The sequence below is a fragment of the Barbus barbus genome, assembly GCF_936440315.1.
Source record: "Barbus barbus genome assembly, chromosome: 24".
NCBI classification, from domain to species: Eukaryota; Metazoa; Chordata; class Actinopteri; order Cypriniformes; family Cyprinidae; genus Barbus; species Barbus barbus.
The window spans coordinates 10,675,204-10,693,097 of NC_136752.1; the positions used below are offsets into that span (position 1 = coordinate 10,675,204).

At 36.2% G+C, this 17,894-nt stretch overlaps 1 pseudogene across 1 annotated transcript; it reads left to right on the plus strand.

Moving 5' to 3' along the window:
• The first annotated feature begins 52 nt into the window (after positions 1–52).
• Positions 53–17,373, plus strand: LOC306844185 (metalloendopeptidase OMA1, mitochondrial-like; annotated as a pseudogene). Its single transcript has 8 exons — positions 53–231; positions 292–331; positions 3,555–3,659; positions 5,845–5,940; positions 7,231–7,305; positions 8,919–9,067; positions 15,068–15,124; positions 17,293–17,373. The product of its transcript is annotated as a metalloendopeptidase OMA1, mitochondrial-like (transcript).
• Positions 17,374–17,894: the final 521 nt, after the last annotated feature.

Here is a 17,894-nt window from a genome sequence, read left to right on the forward strand (position 1 = left end):
AGCGAGTAAAAAGACTGGAAGGTTTAATGAAAGTAACTAGTGTTAAAATTCGATGTCTTCTGAGATCCAGGTGAAGACTCAGCATCTGTATAACAGCATTCAGACCTCCAGTTCATCACTCAGTCCAAGCGTGAGTTTTCACAGCTCGGGCAGACTGAGAGCTTTACCTGCACCCTTGATATGGATGGTGCTGAAGCCTCTGCAGAAGCTCGTGGCCATCATACTGGGCAGGTGAGTTTTAAACAAATACTTAATAACCTTTATATGAATGACATACCTCCCCATCTTCAGCCATCAGCCTTGGTCAAGAACAGATGAAGCTGGTGAATCAGTGAATAGTGGTAGGTTTTAACCAGCAAGAGTGATGCACCAAGTCTTATTATGGCCGGTGCTGATGCCCATGATATGATACATTGCCTGGGCAAAAAAAAAAAAAGATTTTAATAAGCAGTCAAGAGTCTAGGATTGGATCTTTATTGCAGAGATTAATATGTTTCTGGCTTATGTGTTTTGTAACAATTCTTGTAATCCTAATTGATTGTGTAGCTTTTTATTTCTTAACCATGTTGGAAGACGTACCTATGTACATATTCCAGCATGACAATATCAAGATTCATTGGACCCAAATTGTGCAATTCGGGCAATTGGCCACCACAGAGTCCTGAGCATAACCCTATTAGAAGTCTTCAGGATGTGCTGGAGTAAACTTTACAGAGTGGCTCGACTCTCCCATTGTCTATACAAGATTTCAGCCAAAAATTCAAGGAAAACGCCACCGTTTTTCCATATTCCAATATGCTCTTCCCTCAACTTAGATGAGTTGATACATACCTCTCCCGTCTCAGTGCCCGCGGTGCCACTGTTCTAGAGTTTAGCTTAGCACAGTGCTTCTCAAACTTTAGTACCACCTCAGAAAATATTTGGCTTTCCAAGTACCACCATTATGACCAACATTAAAATGCAGTACCACTATGCACAGTTAAAAACAACAACAACAACAACAACAACAACAAAAAACAATCCGTTTTATTCCTAATAAGAATATTTATTATTGTCAGCCTCTTAAAACATGGTAAATACACAGTTTAACATTAACACTGCACTGTGCTTACTTCCAAGTAAATAAAAAACTTAATTAAATTAAAATATATTGTACCTAAAAGTGAAATAAAATATGTACTGTACTTAAATGTTAAAAACTGTACTTAAAGATTAAATGAAAATGTACCGTACTTAACATTTAAATACAGTAACTTAGTTTTTATTTAACTTTTAAGTAGCTACAATACATTTTCATTTAATCTTTAAGTACAGTACAGTTTTTATTTCAAATTAAATAAAAAAGTACTTGATTAAAAAGAAAAAGCTGTATGTGTAGCTGCAAGTAACGACAATCAGGCCGCAAAAGCCAGCTGAAAACACCCAGCTCTGAGCGCTTGAACGCGACAAGTATAAAAGCCTCGTCCGTTTGGGAAGGTGCGCGCACAGCCAGCGGAGTATGGAGGACCAAACCTGCATAAATTAAATATGAATGAATGAATGAATGAATAAATAAATTTATTAATGAATAAATAGATAAATGTGAAAATAAATAAATTAATAAACGACTTGATAAATATGATTAATTTGTAATCAAATAAATTTTTCCCCCCTTAATTTATTTTCTGCTTTTAGACATTTTTTTACTTTTAGTTTTTCACTAATTCTTTTTTTAATGTATTTTTATTATTTATACATTTATTTTGAGATTTATTTATATATTTATGCATTAAATTTTTTTTAATGAATTATTCCCACATGTATTTATTTTTAGATTTATTTATTCATTTATTTGTACTTTTCCGTGTGTAACATGGTCCTTGTGTAGCTTCAGTGCATCATTGGTTGAGAGCTCACGCGTCGCATCGTCAGGCCAGCTAAGCGATAGAGATGAGAGTTTTCAAAGAAAATAGCGGCAAGTAGTAATGCGTTGTCCAGTTTGCTACGGGATGTGGCAGATCAGCTGGAGAGTTGTAAGTTATTTTCACAGAACGTTATTCGCATTAATGCCGAAATATTTAAAATATTTTCAAGAAAAAAAAACAGGAAGCTGAAGCTGAAGTCTGGAACCATCGACATCAGACCCTAGGGTGATGACACCCAGAGTCAGACACCCAGTGGATGGTTGGTTTCTAGTCTAATAACTGTGTGTCATCACCCTAGGGTCTGAAGTTCCAGACTCGAGGTCGACGATGCTGTGGGAGATCACATAAGTAGCTTCAGCTTCCTGTTTTTATTTCTGGAAAATATTTTAAATGTTAAAATAATAAAGAATTTATATATAAATAAGAATTTCCAATCAAAATAAAATGTTACGAATCTGCCTGGAAGAGGACGTGTCTATATCGTCCTAATGCACAGTGAGAAGGAGAGTTTGAGTGGCTAAAGACTCTCCAAGGACCACAGCTGGAGAATTGCAGAAAACAGAGTCTTGGGGTCAGAAAACCTTAAAAAAATTGTCAAACAGCACCTACATCACCACATCTTGTTTGGGAGGGTTTCAAGAAAAATACTCCTCACTTATCCAGAAACAATCTCCAGCATATTCAGTTATCAGACACGACTGGAACTTCAAATAGGACTGGCTTCTATGGTCAGATGAAACAAAAAAAATGAGCTTTTTAGCAGCAAACACTCAAGATGGGTTTGGTGAACACAGGGATAAAAAGTACCTCATGTGTACAATGAAATATACTGCTGTATTTGTGATGTTGTGGGCCTATATTTCTGCTGGAGGTCCTGGACATCTTGTTCAGACACATGGCATCATGGATTCTATCAAATACCAACAGATAAAAAATCAATAAGTGACTGATTCTATTAGAAATCTTATAATGGGCCATGCTTGGATCTTCCAACCGTACAATAATCCAAACACAAACCTCAAAAACAACACAAAATTGGGTCACTGAGCACAAAACCAAGCTTCTGCTGGCCATTCCAGTCCTCTGACCTGAACCCTATAGAAAATGAGTGGGCTGAACTGAAGAGGAGAAGCACCGTCATGGAGCTGTGAATCTAAAGGATCTGGAGTGATTCTGGATGAAGGAATGGTCTCTGATCTCTTGTCAGATGTTCTCTAACCTCATCAGGCATTATAGGAGAAAATTTAGAGCTGTTAAACTGGCAAATGGAGGTTTCAAAAAGTATTAAATAAAAGGGTGCCTTTAATTGTGGCCAATGTGTATTAGAGAAAAACATTTATTTCATAATGATATTTCCTCCCATTTTAAATTCTTATTCTCCAATGAAAGATTAGACTTTTGTGAATTTTTTTAATAAAAGATGAAAAGGATTAACAATGCAGATTTATTTTCACAACCGCCTTTGGTCATATTTACCAAGGGTGCCGATATTTTTGGCCATGACTGCATATATATATATATATATATATATATATATAGATAGATATATGTATGTATATATATATATATATATATATATATATATATATATATAGATAGATAGATAGATAGATCACAGCTGGAATGATTGTGTGTGTGTGTGTGTGTCAGAATGGAAAGGTCTTCATCTTCACAGGAATGCTGGAGGCTGCAGACATCCATCAGCTGGTCTTTATACTTGGACATGAGATGGCTCACGCTCTGATTGGTCATGCAGTAAGTCCCGCCCGCACTGTCAAACCCCTGCACAGAAACACCCGAATGGACATTATTTTTGTCATTTTTTATCAGGATCTATTTTAATCCAATAATGAATTATGCTGAAAGTAAAGTATCCAAGAGCGTAGTGTTAAATTTCTGTAAGTAATCTCTCCCTTAGGGTCATTTTGATTTAAATTTAAATGTATATGAGTATTACATGGCTTTCTACCCATTGTCAGATAATTGTTGTAGGGTCTTCACACTGCCTCTGGCCTTTATAGTTTGGATCAAACTAAATTTGTACTTCCTTTGCTGTGTCCCTCAGCTTTTTTCTGGAAGTAAAAGACCCTTCATTAGATTCAAGTGCTTGCTTTATCTCTCTTTTGCATGTGTCATGTTTTACTTTCATCTCTTCTCTTGGTTTAAATGAAGAGAAGGAGGCGTCCTGTCTCGGAGGCACTAAGCGCCGTTAAGGGTTCGGTTTAAAGATATGTTTTAGTTTCAGAGCTGTTGCATCACTACGTGCTTGTGGGTCTGGTTAGGGTGATGGAGCTTAACGTTGATATCAGGACTAATATGACATGTTATGAAAAACCAAATTGATTTAGTACATTTTTCTGTGACACTAAAAAGTCCCTTTAAAGCCAAGCAACACGCTGTTAGACTCATGAGTGCTTTCTTTGTTCTTTCAAACCCCAACAAGCTAGCAGATGCTGGAACAGATTTCAAACCTGCATGCACACTGTCTCAATGATTTTTTTATTCTGATAGCTACAAGAAAATGAAAAACTATCTTATAATTGACACACATTATTTAGGGTAAATGTGCCTATTAAGCTCACCAAAATCTACATTGAGGCATTTTTAGTGCACAAGATATTGGTTTCGGTACAAAAAGTTATGTTAAAATAAAATATCAATCTCTCACATAAAAGTATTTTATTTTATTTTAAATGACAAAAGAATTTTGATTAAGATATACATCATTAAATGCAAAAAGTCTGGCTGTGTGTGTTGTTTAGTGTATGATGGCCAGTTTTCCTTTGTGACTATTTACAAAGTCGTCAAGTGTATGATGCCTGGTGTTTTAAAAATTTGTTCACATTTTAAAAGTCGTGTAGTGTGTTCCAGCCTTTGGTTGCTTTTTTCCTGGACAGATACGACAGGTTTCTGATGGACGACATGCCTTTCATCTTTGGGCATATACTATAGTTATGTCTCAATTTTGTCATCTTAAAGCTGTTAAAATAAGTTATTAGACATTTTATAAAGATTCATCTAAAGTGACAACCATCAGTTAATATTTAAAGTCTGTTTATGAAGTATTTACATAGACGTTCAGTGTGGAAGAGCTTAAAGAGAGCACACCGAGCTTAATTGGAGCAGCAACAATTTTTAATACATTTCATGTAATATTTATTAAAATTACAGGATTTTGCTAAATAAATAGTCTAGTTCATGTATTAAGTTCATACATATTTTAATACGAACAACTATTATTAACAATTTCTATGAAATTCTACTTTTTCTTACTGATGTCACACTTAAGCTGTGTGATTTTCATAGTAGTGCACCCTTTAAGCTCACCTTAAAATAATATGAAATCTTTCAAAATTACAGCACTGTAAAACCACAGACCAGCAATAAACCGTTATAATATTATGGATGTAAAAGTACAAGCCAGTAATGCCTGTGAAGTAATATGTTAGCATAGCACACAATCTTATACAGCTCAAAAATGAAAGTGTGCTTAATGGGTACGCTTACCCCATTTGATTTGTTTATTCATATTTAGCCTATTAGAATGATTTGTGAAGCATCATGTGACACTAAAGCATACGACTGTATGACCATGAAGCTGACATAATTACCCAACAAATCTGCTTTGCAGCATGTACCCGGCCACTCTTGGACATGTGTTTTGGCGTATCCTCTTGCCCTTCTTTCAATACAATGTGTATCGCAATTACAATTCAGTGTGATTCATTATGCCTCTCTTTGCTAAATAGCTCGTTTCTTTTTGTTTGTTTTTCTACATTGTTTCTAATTGAGCACGCTGTCAAAGAATGGGTTGCTAAGCAAGATAAAAAAAAAAGGTTCTTAACCGAAATTAACCGAAATACAAACAAATTAGCATAGTAGATAAATGACAAAATCAACAAAAACAGAAGCCCATAATGAATTTCTCTCTCTTTCTCAGGCAGAGCAGGCCAGTTTGTCTCACGTGGTGGAGCTGTTGTCTCTCATCCTGTTAATGGCCGTGCTGGGACAGTGGATTCAGGGCAAACTAGTGCAGGTGACAGCTGACCTTACGATCTCTCTCTTTCTCCTTTTTTCTATTGATTCATAATCTGCCTCCTTTCCAATGACATGTTCCCACTCACGGTTAATCAAGCCATTTCATTTTCCCAGTCTGTTTGAAATAAAAATACATTTTTGCAAATAAATATCACATCCATTTTTGAAAAGCATTTTAAATAGTTTATTTTAAAATATTTTATTTAGCATATAATTCCATTTTTTGTATACAAGTATTTCTTTCAAAGAAGTCTCTTGCTCACCAAGGCTGCATTTATTTGATCAAAAATACAGTAAACAGTAGAATAGTATTACAATTTAAATCAACTGAATTTTCACTCATGTATTTTCCATACATTAGTGTCATTCTATTATTTAATCATAATTCTATCAATCTAATATCAAGGAACATTTATTATTATCAATGTTGTGCTGCTTAATATTTTTGCGGAAACGTTTTTTTTTTTTTTACAGTATTCTTTAATAGAAAGTTCAAAAAAGCAGCATTCATATAAAATATTTTTTGTATCGTTATAAATGTCTTCGTTATCACTTTTGATCAAATTAATCAGTCCTTGCTAAATAAAAGTATGAATTTATTTGAAAAAATCGTACTACCTGATTATATGTATACATATTGTATATTTTAAATTCTGTTTGTTTAGAATTAAGCATAAGACGTTGATGGGACTCTGTTTAGGTTTGATGCAAACACTCCTTAAATATTGATTCTAAAATCCCTAAAAGACCCTTTAAACGTGAATTACTCTCCTCTACTCGAGCTCAAAGAAACCTTCTCGAGTACTCTCTTGCCACCATTGTAAAACAATAACAGTATCTCAGAGGAGATCTTATGTGGGTTTCTAAGGACTTCAATTTGTGGTTAGTTAGAATTCAGCTACATTTATTTGCCTTCTAAATGGATATTGAATTTGTATTTTCTGAATCACTGTGCGGCGTGAAACAAAGGTCCACTTTAAATTTAATTGCACTTTGGTTTTTTATGGTGTTTTTCTTCTAAGATACTGTGTACTCTCGTCTTGCTCTCCTTTTAATGTGGATATTTTCATTCCTTTTTCATCCTATTTTTCACCATCTTTTCCCATTACTTGTAAAATAAATTACATTTTAATGGCTAAGCTTTTTATCTCCTAGTCATTTTGTTCTCCAAATATGGTTCACTTCATTCTGTTCATCTTCCTTTGTTTACTCAATATATCTTCTGTGTGCTCTGTCAGAATATGTCATTTAACTGCATATTCTCTCTCTCATTTTCTCTGTCTTGTAGTTCTTATTTGACCGGCCCTTCAGTCGTAAGCTGGAGGCAGAGGCGGACCAGGTTGGCCTGCAACTGGCTGCCAAGGTACTGCAGAAATTGTATTATTATCAGGATTCAATTCCAAGGGAATTGATAAAATGTCTGCATAAAATGCACTGTAAGTCCAGTTTGACACTGTAAGCATCTGTTACATAATTTACATTTATATATATACATATGTTCCATAATTTGCAGTGCATTAATAAGCAGTGTAGTGCTGCATAGCAGAAGCATCGCTGCAAGTAGACCTTTGGTGTTAAGAGTGTTTTTACACCCCATAACTGAATCATAAACCTGCTCATTGCTTGTAAAACATTGTGTCGGGCTTGATGAAAATTACATGAATTGTTACAATTAACACTTTCTGTTTAGAAAATCAAGCTAAATAAATATGATTTAAGCTGTTTATAGCTCAGTGTTGTTTTAGAATATTTTTTTTTCTATTAATTATTAGTTGTAGTTACTTTAGTTTAGAATTTAAATTAAACTAGAATTTATTAATATTTTTATTATTTAAAAATGTATTTTTTTATTTACTGAAAACAACTTTTAATAGGTTTACTAGTTCTAGTTAATAACTGTTATAGCTAGGGTTTGGGATTTAGGTTTTGTTTCATGTGTATTATGTAAAGTAATTAGCATTTGGGTGTAATGCCCATAATTATTTTTAAAAACCCTGGATTCAACAGCGTCCTTATTCGTTTGAAATAAAATTATATTGCATAATTAATTTGTTATTTTTATTTGTCATGTAGTATAGATATAATCTGACCATTTACATTTAGGACAGCTTCTTATCAAAATAGTTATTTATTATTTAATGTTGTTAGTGCTGCTGCCAGATGAATCATGAGAAATCAACTTTTATGTCATGTCGAGATCATGAGCAGATTAAATCGTGATAATGAGAAAACAGCTTTTGGGAATGTCAAGATCACAAGAAAACAAGAAAGAAAAAAATAAAAGAAAAACGACTAAAATTACAAATAAATTAACTTTTGAAGGCATATTTTAGAATAATGTCACTCTAAATAAAAGCTGTATAGCTAATAATTAGTAACTACTTCTTACTAGAAAAGTGGATAAATTAAAACCATGAAAAACAAAAAAACAATTCCGTGCTGCGGAATCTGTTTTTACTAGTTATTTATGGTCACAGTAACTTACATGACCTCTAGATGGCACTTACAAACTGCTTGACGGAGGCATTTTCTCTGTATGTGGCAGTGATCTGATTCACGGTGTAGTGCTCTTCCTGACAGCATGTCTCCTGATCCCATGCTTGGCATCATTATGGAGAAACAGTCAATTCCCTTCTATCTCTTATAGTAGTAATAACGGGCCGCCTGCTGCTCGTAAACGGGCCCGGATCCGGCCTGCCACAGCCGGCTCGGTGAAGGACACTGTCACGTTGCTACAGTAACGATGCAAGGCTTGCTAGACTAGTCATGAGTCATGCTGTCCGTGAGCCAGCCAGTCAGCTCTCGGCTCCAGCTAATGACGCTGTCCAGAGCTTCGAGCACTCGTGGGGTTTGTGTGTGTGTGTGTGTGTGTGTGTCATCTCTCTGTTTGCTTCCTTTGATGATGGAGGGGCTTTAACATGCCTGGAAACCATCTCTGTATGTGTGTTTATTGAGATTTGTGTGTGTTTCTGTCAGGTGTGTGCTGACGTGAGGGCGGGCCCAGTCTTTTGGCAGCAGATGAGATCTATGATCAGTTGAGAGGCGAACCCACCATCCCCGAGTGGCTGTCCACGCACCCTTCCCACCAAAACCATGTCAGACAGTTGGACCGCCTCATCCCTGAGGTAAAGCACACGAAAGCAAATACATGCATCATTAGATATCGTTAGACAAGGCTACATGAGTGAAATCTTTCCACACAAACGCAAACCGTAACATGTAGCAGCTGAGAAGGTAACAACCATTTCAAATGGTTAAGGAATTGATTTAAAAGAAAGAACCATCAAAGCCATGGGCTAGTGTACTTGTTTTTAACCATGCTAAGCTTTGGTGCCAATGAATCATTTCCCATTTGCATTCCCAGTCCCATTTTCCTGTCCTTCCTCGTAATTTCCATTTTTTTTCTAAAAAAAAGTGGCAAACATACTGTTGCACGTCCCGAGGTCGGGTCCCAGCTCGTGGACCTTTCCCGATCCCGTCCCCCCCTCTCTCTCTCTCCCATGTCGCTTCCTGTCCACTTACTGTCCTATGTGAATCCAGGCATAAAAATGCCAAAAAAAAAATAAAAAGTGCCAAACATATGGACTGTGGAGGACTAAAAGTATTGCTTAAAAAATAAAATTAAACAATCAATCCATCATTTCACTCAGCATTTACTGATTACTTTTCTTTATCCATTTGCCAATCGATAAAATGTCATTGAGCAGTTCACACATGGACGTTCATTGGTTGCTCCCACATATGAACTATCCAATGGCATTTTTACACAGCCAATCAACTGCTAAAGAAAAACATTTGGCAAATGGGTTTAGAAAATTTTGCATTAAAAATGGATTCACTAACGTACTGTTATTGTTACGATATATTAACTTATTTTTAAAAATTTATATATTTTTGGCAATTCAAAACATTTTTTAAAATTGAAAATGTATATTTTTCCTTTTCTTTGTGTGTGTTTGAATCAAAACAATGATATTTCTTAATTCATTTTTTAATAGCACTCCTTACTGAGCAGCATTTTGTGTAAAAATAATTTTACCTTCACTGGGGTCCAAAAGTCTGAGACCACTAGTGAAAAAGCATCTATTTAGCATTTCTACTCTTATGAGAAAAATAAAAAATTAAAAATGACCATTAATTTCAGAACGTCAGTGATTGGTATGTCTTTAATGATGGCAGCACTTAATGAACTAAAATCTAACAATCATGTTCTCCATTATGATTTGAGATGATCCAAACATTATCTTTAGCTTTGGTGGAAATGGAGTAGCCTTTTCAAGGGAGAGCTGTTTTCTGTATTTAAATTGAGGTATATGTCCTGGGTACACTGTTCTCTTGATTTAAAGAGTATCCATCAGAAAGGCCTGCAGACTGGACCAAAGCTAACGAGACGTCAAGAGAGTTTGCTCTGCTCTGGAGCAAACTCAACCCTCTACACACATGCCTTAGACCACGTTCATAGTGGAAATGAACACATAAATGCTCTTCTGCTAGAGGGGCAAACCAAACGCAAGAGCCATGAATCGCAGAGATGTCAGAAAACGCAACATGCATACGGTGGAATCCTTAGATCAGTACTAGCAACCACAGGAGAAAGCCGTCATAAGCGATTTAGGCTAAATAATTCACCACATGAGCCATTATGCAGCACATCATGATATATAGTGCACTGCATGAAATGCATGACAGTGATTTGTTGGAGTATGAATTGAACTCCATCAAAATCTCATGCTTGATTCTGAAGAAACACAATTTCCTCTCATAAAATAACGACATACTTGATGGCAGACGACATACTGGATTGAGAAAGTGTTTGTTGTCCAGGTGTCATCTGCACTAGTTTGCGCATGAATCCACTTCCCCAGCATAAATTATTTACAATTTGGATATAAATATGACCCACCTCTCCTGTAAATGAGATTTCATAATTATTTATATGCAATAATTCTCAATGGCACACTCAAGATAATCATTTTACAATTTTAGGCCATGTCCTGAAGGAAATATTGATTATTTTCTGTTTAGAGGCTCACTGTTGGTGTGATCGTGATCCTTCTGTTGTTGCAGTTGTCGGTCTGAAGTTTTCATCTTTGTTTGATTGCTATGAAAATCTATGATAAATTTCACTCCTTTGCCTTAAGTGTCTTTTTCATAATGCATATTGTTTTGGCTTTGACACTGTAGCTGTAGCTAGGTAACTCAGGAGGTGAAGACTAGCTTCATAAAGGTGGGCTAAGTGATTTCTGGTAGCCAATGTTGATATTTGAAATCACCAAAACAAACACGCCCCTACCCCAAAAGGGTCTCGCCCCTATTTTGATAGCTCCGCCCCACACATACGTACGCAACCCAGGCAACAATTAGTTCTGTGAAACAAAGCAAAACCAGTGTTACACCGTGTCTACACCGGACTATAGAAGTCATTATAATCAGTGATGCTGTCTACACTGGATGCTGTGTGGTGCGACAAATCTCCGACAGAAAACTGCTGCCACGTTCTATTTAGGACACAAATTTCAAATGATTTTCAACGGTTGCTTTATCGCGTCCAGTGTAGACAGACTTTAGCTGTTGTGGCGTGCCACGTCCGGTGTAGACACGGTGTTACTAACCTATCGAGGAGAAACAAAGCAGCCTCGGCGTCCGATCGCAGGCTTCTACTCCTTCAGTTCTCTCTAGCGCTGGAAAGCTGATCCAATATTTACACGGGACCTACTTCTTGCCTTATTGTCCTGTAGACATTTCCCTCTTTTGTTTTTTATTCGGCATGTCTATCTTTCTGTCGTCGCTCGGCTAATGCCCGTCATGTGCACTGAACGCTCGCTCCTCGACATCATGAGTAGACACGCCACTTACTGCTGATTGGCTACAAGTTTGTTTTGGTACTCGGCCCCAACTCAGTTTTCTAAAGCGTTTTTGAAAAATTACATACCCCACCTTTAACAGACAAATTATAGTGTATTATAGTGTATATTGTTATAGTGTAATAATCATTTAGTTATAATAAATAGAAAAATAGATAAATAATTACAAATCGTGTTTTGGATAATTTTATAAAAATATCCTGTATCTGTGATTATATAAGTGATGTTGGTTGGTCTCAATGATATTTTTGTGGCTTGCGGTACATGTTCATGTGTTAATGTGTACCGGATGTGTGTAACTGCAATGTTTATGTAAGTATCTTGTGATGTTAGGCAGCAGATGGAAAATTATAAATCGATTTCACGCTTCTAAGAACCTTCAAAAAAAAAAAAAAAAAAAAAAAGGATCAGGCACTGGTAAGACATCTACTATAAAATGATGAAATATTTGCAATTTGCAATATGTTACATGCTTAAAAAACCCCAGCTACAGCCGTCAGCAGAGAAAGCCAGATGGTGTAGTTACTGAATCTACCAGCAAGGGCTAACTGGATGATACCAACCAGCCAAACTTTGACCACCTGCTTTAAACAAAGAGCTCAGGTTAACATACTGTTTATAGAGTGAACTGTAGACTGTAGAGAATGTAGACAGCCATCTACAGGAACATGCTCTCTCCCCGTCATGTACCAGTGGCTGCACAAATGGCTGTCTAATATATGAAGCAAAGCTGCGGCGGAAGGATGCATGAATGTATGAATTTTAGTGGCATGCAGGGGCCTTACTTAACCTTGAGCTTGATCTCTTAACAGTCTTGCTTGCGTACTCGCACACTTCAAACACAGGAGGAGCAGATGGCCAGGGCTCTAATTGTCCATCAACTGTAATGCGTGTGTATTTCTGTTGAGTGGAAGCTATTACTCCTTCGGGAAGTTACTTTAAAACGCCCTCCATCTCTCTCTGTTCTCACCCTCTTTAACCTGAGCCAGTGGAGACTCGTCCTCCACGTGTCCATTAATGAGAATTACCATAGTGGAGTGTGTGTGCAGACTCCCCTCAGTCTCCTGATGCTACATGAATACAAGTGGATTTAGTAGTCGTTGCCTTTATATAAGAGTGACTGTTTGAGAGTGACTTGTCTGATGAAGTTCAGATTGCCAGTGGCATGTTGACATGTATGATAACGCGGTGTTTTATGTGTGACAACTGGGTGAAGACCTTCATATCAGTGTGAAAGGGGTGTAAAGTCCACATGGAGTTTTGCTTCAAGGTCATTTAACTGTATATGCTACTTTATTCTAAAACAATCATCACGTTATTTAAACTTTAAATCAGTTAAAAAATGTATTTAAAGTGGGATCTTATATACAGTATATATGTCACCTACTGTAAAATATTTAAATAAAATATATATTTTTTTAACTGTATCAATCTTTCTACCATAATTTTTATATAATATGTATTAATTTTATATATAAAATGTAATTGCTATATTTTTGTTTATTATACATATTTAATATATATTTACACATTTATATTTAGAATTCAGCCTAGTTTCATGTTTTACTGGCATCGTTTTTTAAGCTAAATTAATAGATAATTTATGAACAAAAATGAAATAAATCAGAAGAAATGTCATATGATCCTTCAGAAATCATTCTGATATAAATGCTGAAAATATATGTGCTGCTTAATATTTTTGAAAACCGCTAATTTTTTTCAGGATTATTTAAGGAATAGAAAGTTCAAAAGAACAGCATTTATTTGAAATGGAAATCTATTATAACATTATAAAAGTCTTACTGTCACTTTTGATCAATTTAATCTATTTTTGCTGAATAAAAGTAATAATTGTTCATTCAAAAAAATCTTTCTGACACAAAAGATTTGAACAGATGTGTATTATTATTATTGCTAAAATTTTATAATGCATATTATATTTTTCGTTATAGTATAATGATAATTTAGTTATAAAAAATAGATCAACATATTTTTTATTTATATAATATCAATTTTATATATAAAATATAATTGCAAATTTTTTATCTATATTTATTATAAGCATTTAATATATTCACACATTTATATTTAGAATTCAACCAAGTTTCATGCTTTACTGGCATTGTTTTTGAAGCAAAATTAATGGATAACTTATTAACAAAAAATAAACAAGTCAATAAAAGTAGAATAGAAATATGAGATAATGAAAATATTCAGAAATTTGTAACTTAGCAGCACCAAGTAAACTAGATATATATTAACATACCTCTTTGACAGAACTGTTTTGTTTTTTATTTTTTAAATCAATGCTTGTTACTTTTGAAGAATGCATCTGCTTTTTAAAAGTATTCTGTGTCACACTGGTCGTAAGTGTCCCTCTTGGGTAATTGTTCTCAATAAGCTTTGTTCCAGCCACTCTTTCATCAAGTGTCATTTGTTTTATAGAGTTTCCCTAATGGCCTGATTCTCAAACATTGCAGTGTTGCTTAAAACTGCCCGTCTTCCTGGTTTGAGTGAGTATTTTACAGCTCAGTCTGATATGTTCTCCTAAGGGCAGATGGTTCAGAATAATTTAGCCTGAAAAATATTTTACGTTAAGTGTCTTTTGTGCTGGTGCTGGTTGTTCGTGTTTTACAGCGCATTATTGATCTAGTGTTATGAGGGCTGTTTCTCCATCACCCACCCCTAATGTAGGTCAAAGGTCATAGTTCAGAGATCACAGACAAGATGCAGTAGAGGCCATGTTTTTGTCAAATCAGTCTTTGTAAAAGAGTCTGGATGTCTTTAATGTAGAAGATTTCCTGGTCTGTGTTCTTCCAACATTCCATTCAATATTTACGCCAAACCATCCATTTAGATTTTTGATCACTTTCCATCATTCCATTAATCCAATTCTTTGAATAACTGTTCCAGTTCATCTAAATTGTATATTTCAGTGTATGCATCCATTCATATTTTTTTGAGTAATTATTCCATCCATATAGATTTCATATCAATATTTCCAGATTTCATATCACTATTTCTTTCTTTCCATCCATCCATCCATCCATCCATCCATCATTTAGCTATTTCCATCTGTCATCCATGTAGATTTCATGGCTCTGTTTTCATCCAGATTTCATATCACTATTTCCATCCATCCATCAATGCTTAAAAAGCAGTGTCACCTGGGTAAAGATGAAGAGATGGAGGGTTCATAGGTCAAAGGTCAAAGCTTAAATGCATCGACTTTAATCTGTGTCATTCTCTGTGTTGTTATAGGCTTTGGAGCTTCGCGCACACTGTGACTGTCCTGCCCTCCCCAAAGCTGACCCCTGTGTAATTTTCCACTAGGCTGTTAAATTGCTTCTGGACAATGCCAAAAAACAAGAAAAGATAGCACAAGAGGAAAAGAATGTGAAACAGAGAGCTGGAGTCTTGTTGTCGCTCCCTCAATCTCCTCCTGTCCCGACTCCGGGGTCCCAGCCTCAGCTGGGAGGAGTGCTGGCCACATCCGCTCTGCCACAAACTCTGCTTAGTAAATGAGACTTGATGAAACATGACTGACAGGGACAAATTCAAGCTTTCCTTTTCACTTCTCTTTTTCCAGTCCAGTAGCTCTGAACAAGGACTGAGGGGATTGTCAGATAGAACCAGACAGTTTTTTTGATCCATTTGATTAGCTGTCACTTTGATACCTACGTCAGTTAGTCTGTGAGATGATTTGAGTGGGAGTATGTACATCATTTGTGTGTGATGCTTGAGTTTATGCTCCTCCAAGCATCTGCAGCAGTGCAGTCATGTTAATAATGGAGCAATTTTAAATGGGTTTTTGATTGGTTTTAATGATGTTATTAGCATAAGACCCCTGTGAAGTTGAATGCGTTATGGTGTACAGTACATTATTCATCAAACATCTGCCTCTGTTTTAATGTCCCCTATAGGTTCCAGGCTGTAATGTAACTCTGCTGCATAGCAGCTAATGTCACTGTGTTTGAAGCTGTGCAGAGCTTTGGACATACTGCATTATTTAGAGGATTTATCAATGGGCAGCTGACGCTAAATGAGCCCAACGCTTGTGTTCTTGACAAGTGTTAAGTTTATTTTAAATGCACTCTGTATGAATACTATGGGTTTGGGTTTCCAGCTTTTGTTTTTAAAGGCGTAGTCACATACAAAAAAAAAGTGATGCATGAAGTTCCGCTCATACAGAAGTCTCAATCAAACCAAGCAGCTATTAATTGGTCAACGTGGCATATTTGCAGCTCAAGAACATGAGGGAAATGACTTTTTGTATGAGGAATTATTTCAGCCTTTTACAAAATTCCCAATCATGCAGAAACATGTTGAACTTACTTGATGTTACAGCACTTTACAGAGTGTTTCAAAGGGAATGATATAAGGGAATTGGTTTAAATATACATTTTTATATAATTGCTGGACAATAAGTTACATACCCATTGTATTTTCATAATGCAGGGATCTCCAACCCTGGAAAGCTTCCGTTCTGCAGACTTCATTTCCAGCTCTGCTCCAACACACCTGCCTGTTATTAACAAGTAACCCTGAACACCTTGATTGGGTTTGGAACTGAAATCTGCTGGACTATAGCTCTCCAGGAGCAAGGCTGGAGACCCCTGCCATTATGTGACTTATTTAATGTGCAAATTGAGTATTTAACAAGAATAATGGAATTCAGGAACTGATTGGACCAAATCTGAATGAGAGTTTGCAGTGGATTATGGAAGGCACCATGCCTGAAACACCATTGGAATCTACTTTTTGAGTTTTTTTTTTACCTGGAACCTGAAGGTTAGTTCACCATCAGGAGCATCACAATGTATCTCGATTGCAATGCTTCATTTTCAGTTTTATACATTTACATTTATTCATTTAGCTGACGCTTTTATCCAAAGCGACTTACAATTGCTATATATGTCAGAGGTCGCACGCCTCTGGAGCAACTAGGGGTTAAGTGTCTTGCTCAGGGACACATTGGTGTCTCACTGTGGATTCGAACCCGGGTCTCTCACACCAAAGGCATGTGTCTTATCCACTGCGCCATCACCACCCCGTATACTATTATACTATTTGCTGCTTTTGCTGTACCTTTGTTAAATTAACAATCAACATGAAATTGGTGTATTTACTACTGACAAGATTTTAGAAATATGGGGTTATTTACAACAGTAGCTTAAAACAATTCTGTGCAAATGCTAATTTTGTGGATATGTTGGACCATAATCTGATTTACATGATTTCTTCAGTGAATAGGCTGCAAAAAAACTAGACCATGCATGCAAATAAATGCCATCTTCTTCAGTCATCTTTATCCGATTTTACAGGTACGATTCAAACTATTTCATTGGTGCCTACTTTCAAATGCAGAGCATAATACATCCAAGCAAGCTGACATAAAGCCAATCTGCTGCTGGCGCTTCCTCTCCTAGAGGCCACTTTTTATAGAGTGATGTGCCCGTAAAGTGCAACATGTTTCTGTCTGTCAGACAAATGTGACGCTGCACTCTGGGTCTCTAACGAGGGAAAATGGAGGAGGAGAAAAGCACCACATCGGAAGAGAAGAGTGATGCATTTGCTCTTACTGGGCGGATTTTTGAACAGATGGCTGTATTTGTCCTCTCATCCACCCACCAGCCATTTCCATACAGACTGAGGAAGACCTATCTCTGAGAGATGCCACTTTGGTGTTGATGTTTACGGCTCTGTGTATAGGTCTACATTTTATTGACTCTCGGCTGGTTATAGTTCATTTTCACAGCAGAAGAACCACTGAGGCCACACAAAGAGTTTGCCAAGAGAAACAGTTCTGGTCATGCACCGTAGACCAAGTGTGGTGTAGGTGTTGATCAGGTATCCCAAAATGTTCTTTCTTTTCACAGGTGTAACAGGTAAAATCTTAATCCAACAGTTGTTTTTGGAACACTGTATTTTGTTTCTAGCCCATCAAAGGTGGTTAATTAGCTAGACTTCCAACTGGTGAGGACCTAGTTGAATTGGTAGATAATATTGGACAATCTTGAGCTCTCTGACCACCAACAAACAAGCTTCTGTATTCTATAAAACAACTTGACCATGACCACCTTAAACT